This window comes from Ptychodera flava, chromosome 4 (genome assembly GCF_041260155.1).
Source record: "Ptychodera flava strain L36383 chromosome 4, AS_Pfla_20210202, whole genome shotgun sequence".
In the NCBI taxonomy this organism is placed as follows: domain Eukaryota; kingdom Metazoa; phylum Hemichordata; class Enteropneusta; family Ptychoderidae; genus Ptychodera; species Ptychodera flava.
The window spans coordinates 12,994,084-12,999,801 of NC_091931.1; positions in this window are offsets into that span (position 1 = coordinate 12,994,084).

A 5,718-nucleotide genomic window follows, 5' to 3' on the forward strand; every position below is an offset into this window, starting at 1 on the left:
TCATGCTTGTTCCTTTCGGATCAAAGCATGGCAACATACTAATGTCCATGCAAATGCACTAAAAGCTATCCAGAACCTTGGAATACAAGGTTAACAACTGACGAATACGCATTAAAGAATGTTTACAAAACCAAACCGGCTTTCATGAAAACCACACTTAAAATGCATTAATGGCATGTCATTTTGCAATTTGAGACCAGCTTGGGGAGAGCCAAAATAGAAAGGGAAATATCAAAGGAATTGATGACTACATCTGAAAATGAACGCGCCTTATTGCAGAAATGTTGCCATAAATATGCAGGGTCATACCCTTTTTGTGCCTCCTGAAAATAATTACAACAATAGATGAAACGATTCAGACGGAATCCTGTGAAATGTTAATGCAAGACAGTAAATCAGTTGTAAAAATATTTTGCTACGTACGTAGCTTCTATATACGTAGACAGATAACATGTTTCTATGATCACCCCTACGAAAACATTGAATAAAATTGTATACAAACACATAAAAAATTCAACAAACCTCCCGGAAATTGAAGAAAAAACGGAATGTCTGGAGTATGAAACTATTCCGTTTAGGTATAGTGCGACAAAGAAAAGTACAGATACACGGTAGTTGCATTGAGGTAAATCATATTAATAGCAACAAATTCTGCTGTGTTTCGTGAGAACAGATTTTTCTTTATTCTGTTATTATACCTTTGTGATTTCGTTCTCGGTTTTACTGGTATCGGCGATGTGTGGACATCGATCATCAGAACAAATCCATGAAGTCACAAGAAGCTGGCCGGCTAGTACACTTCGACCTAATAAATGCAGATCGCATGGACGGTATACATCCATGGTAAAGCATGAAATACTTCTTCACCTTTGATCACGTGATTGTTGTGAGCGACGATAAGACACGTTTCATATATCGGGGGAAATCGGGCAGTCTCGATACTACGTGGGTGTTCGTCACGTATCTGTCATAGTGGCGAAATCGTCACTTCGGAAGATATCTCAAATAACCCAAATTTAACAAGTAGCCATAACGGTCAATATTACTGGTAGTCAGCTAAACGTAAAGCTGCTTCAGTCGATCGTGAAAAACTTGAGTAACTGGAAGTTCAAAATTACAAAAATTACAGGATATCGGATAGACTATCGGGTTGGCAAAAATAAAAAAAAAATGGGACCGATACGCTAAAACCCTCTAGGGAGAACACTTAACAAGTAAGCAAAGGTGATGGCAAGCTACCCCTATGCCCACGCTGATCGATAGCAGCTTGGGGCCTCGGTTGGGATATTTCTAGATGTGTACTGGTCCGTATTTTTTAAACTGAGAATTATGAACGGCTAGTAACCTCACATACAATTAGTCTCGATGTTAGTTAATGGAACTTGGGAAATTTCTAAAACTGGAAACTCAAGTTTTATCGACCTCATCAGGATGCGTGGCTTTTAAAAAAAATTACCTATCCCAACTGCTATATTCGTCTTCTTTACTCCCGGTATTGCACGCTGAACATGAGCACCGGTCGAGTCTTTGTACGGCATGAGCAAACGTGAATGAACACAGTTGGCGAAAAATCGTGAGATTGAAACGCAAAAAGCCAACTCGGCTGCAGCATGTTGCGTTTCTAAACTTCACTTTTCTGCGGTATCCAATTTACAAACTCATCAAACACCACCTGATAAAGTTCAGGTTGTTATTAAGTGCATGAAACAGGAAAAATGCTTTCATTTTTTCGCCTATCATATCTGTTTGGCAGACGATTGCGTCTGCCACAAGTTGCCGACAACACCAATATGATCTGCCAAATAGACCTTTTCCCGGTTATCCCACAATGCATTGCAGTGACTTTATCAAACACCGTATATAAGCTCAAGACAGCGAAAACATACTGATTTGTGTTGTACAACGGATTGTTATAGAAGAATGACACAAATTTGCAATGCCAAATAATGCCCCGCGTATAATCTAACCATCAGCAACGAAAATATAGGTCAGGGGTATACCATAGAGTTCTATGAGTAACGTACCCTGCGTGTACCGTACGGCTAAAAAGTTCTATGCGTAACGTAAGCTTTGTATACCCTGGCGCGCACTGCATCATGGAACCGGTTAAAGAACTATTACGCTCGATCATTCTTTGTTCAGGAAACAGATATTTCAAAGTTTTGCACTCTTTCAACTACATGCATAGACACATTATAGGCAAATGCTATCATAAATATCTACTCGTCATACGAATTCCGACGTAACTCATATGATTATCCATCCGTTGAACATACCACAGGCACTCAACAAATATATCTGTTATTTCTCCATCATTTCAACTCGTCCTGTTTTGAAAATTGTTATTCAAAACGTCGTGAATTTAAAATGGGCAACAAAAACCATGGCCTAAATGGGTACAAACCAGAAAGAGTACACTTATAGCTCTGCAGTGTACTTGTTTGTTGAAACACAGTGTTGCCAACTTTACGTTTTGACAAAGGTCATCAAAACAACTTACTAAGTATGTTTTATAGCATATAAATTGAGCTGGTTGCGTTGTCTCAGAGGCCTACCCATGACTGGTGAGTCTTCGGTCTACGCCAACTAGTCAATCCTTGGCACATCGTGTAGCTAATTATTTATATTCAATTATTCATAGGCTTTACCAACTAATTAGAGGACGATTGCAGGCACGTGTGGGCTTGAATGGGCTTATCTCGAGCTGTCCAGGCGTAGCGGGGACTGACTTGGCAAGCTGGACTGATGCCAAACCCTAACTTTCAGGTAGCGAATACGGAAAACCGGATTTTGGGTTTCTATCTTTGAAGTAAACAGTTTTCGACAACTAAAAACAAATCAGCAACATTAATATCGTAATGGGGAATAGTTATGCAATCTGTGATCCTTAGAACCCATAAACGCATTTACTCAAATTCAGCCTGGACGAAATTAACTATTCGAAGGACATGAGGCTTGTTACACCATTGGCAGTTAGAGCCGGGGCTCTGTGGTTACCGGATCTGAGTGAACTGCCTTACATCAGTCGACGACAGGTGTGTCAGTGACAGCAACGCTTCCGGCAGTGTATGAACAGCATCGATTTTAGGGTATCGCCGGATATCGGCCGTCGACATCGAAGGCCGCGTTATACGCTCGCTTCAATCAAACTCTTTAATTATTTTCGTTGCTTCTACCCTCATTTTATCGTTGATGGAATACAGAAGGAATTTCTTGATTTCTTCTGGCAAGGAAGACATTGGTTGTCGAGTCAATGTGTCTTTGCTCCATTTAAGTCAGGAGGTCAAATCATATCGATCTCTTCACTTGTTTGAAAGCTTTCGGGCTAAATTATCTCAAAAGATGTTTATTCGGGTCTGGGCCTTCATTTATTTTTTTTTCACATAATGTCAAGCGCGATTCCCACCTTTTTGGAATAAATTTTCAGTATTATCAGAAACTCTGCCTTACTTTTGTCTTAAAATTTTCAGTCTTGGAGTCTTGTATTTACCTGGAAAATGTGGACTCACTTCAGTGAAAGAAATAAATTCCCCTTGACACCTTTATTATATGACTATCAGTTTGTCAAATTCTATCGTGATTACTATTATTATTTAGTCCGTCAATGCTGATTTTACCATAATACGTGATCTTGTTGATCTTGAGCATGACAATAGAGCTCCCTCGCCACTTCAAGTCAGAGCACAATTTCTATCCTATCCCAAGGAATGTTATGAAACATGGTCAAGATTATTTACTGATTTCATCACTTTGATCAGAAAAACAAAGTGCAAAGCTCTCTTGAAGTTGAAATTGATTTTTTTATCATCGCCCTTCATTTTCCTTCGAACGTATTTCTAAAACAGTGATGATAACATTATTTTTAATTGTCCTATGTATACATTTGAAAAAGAACAAAATTACAAATTCTTGATTATGTCTGATTTCCTCAGGATTAATAAGCGTGAAAATAAACTTCGGAATGATCTTCCTTCACTTCCTGAAAACATGAAACTTGATAATACCTTTCGCACATATTAGTAAAATGCCTTTGCACATTTCCATTTCCATTTCCTTTTTTAAAACTCCGTCACCTTTTTCTTGGTCGGGGGTGTAAAATTTTATACTGGTGGTTTGTTTTATTTACACCCTTTGACGTATTGCACAAGGTCTAGCATACTTTTGCACTTTTAAACTTTACTGTGACGAGATGAAATGCGATAAGTATAATGATCAAGCGATCGGATATGCTTGTTTTTGTACAGAAGGCGAGTTCGTTCTCGCATATTAGATGAATGCAATTACTTTAAACTTAATTCAAACATTTCAAACAAATATTTGGTGTGTTAATGACATTTTTTCTTCTACAGAAGCTAATAGAAGTTATATTGTAAGTTGTGACTGACTATATACCTGTCCTTTGTTGCTTCCACAGGAACACTCTGCCCTTTGCCTACACCTAACTCGACACGGGCACCGTACTTCTCAGAATTAGAGGGTTTAGGCAGTATAAAGGAGACTCTTTACTTGCACCGACAATGTTTTTAGTGGTGTAGATCTCCTTCTCTAGGCGCTTGGGCAGCATTATGTGTACGATATTAGGTGTTTTGTGTTCTCGTTCCAATATTTTGCGAATTATTTTTCCTCTGTCTCGGTTTCATAATTTTATACTGCTTTCTCCTTTTCATTGGATACTTTTTCATAAACAAGACATTTGGCTTATGTTATTGATTAATCTTGTGTTTTCTTACAGAAACCACTGGTAGCGATCCCGATGTCGCTTTGGTGTATCAAGCAGTCCTCTCCGTACATCAGTTTGCCCCATTTTGCAGTTTTCTACTCAGACTAGTAAAATTTACCTATAAATTGCGAGCGGTCACATGACCACATGGCCATCGTAATGGTTGATATTACTTGATATTGAGCCTTTGAACGTCAAAGCTAACAATGGTAATCCAAGGGTAGCCTCGTTTGACGATAATCAAACACACACACAGCCTCGAACCCGCCCAATTTAACTACGATAAGATAAATATTATTGCACACAAAATACATTTGGATCAGGTAAATGGTTTGGGGGCCATGTTGAACTTTCGAAAAAAATCAAATTTAATCTTCAAAAATCTTCTTCTCAAAAGCCAACAAATAGGTTTATTTGCTAAAACTTGGGTGGCTAATATTATCATTAGAGCGAGTACTTTAAATTAGCAAAAATCATCTGGTTTTAATGTGATTTGACGTCGATATTGATTTTTGCAAAAAAATCTACGGTAATCTTGAAATTATGTTCAGAACTATTCTCTTCAAGAACAAAATACCCACATTTAAGCTAAATGACGGCTCATATATTCATTAGTGTCAGAACACAATATGAGGACTCAGTGCGAAAATAATCGGAGCTGGTCACATGACTTGGCAGCCATCCTGGATTTTCAAAAAAGTTTTAATATCGGAAAATCTTCTCCTCGACCAATCAATAGTTTCACCTCAAATTTTATCCATATCTATTTGCACAACTCCTTGCGAGTAGGCAAAAAATGATCAGAATCAATCACATGGTTTGCCTGGCATATTGCCATCTGTGCAAAACTTTAATAAACTTGAAATAGTATTCAACAATCCTCTTCTCCAGAACCAACAAACCATTTTGACTCAAACTTGGATAAGAGCATCATTGGTGCTAGTACAAGTGTGTAAAAAGTAATCCGGATCGGTAATATGGTTTGGCGGCCATTGGCA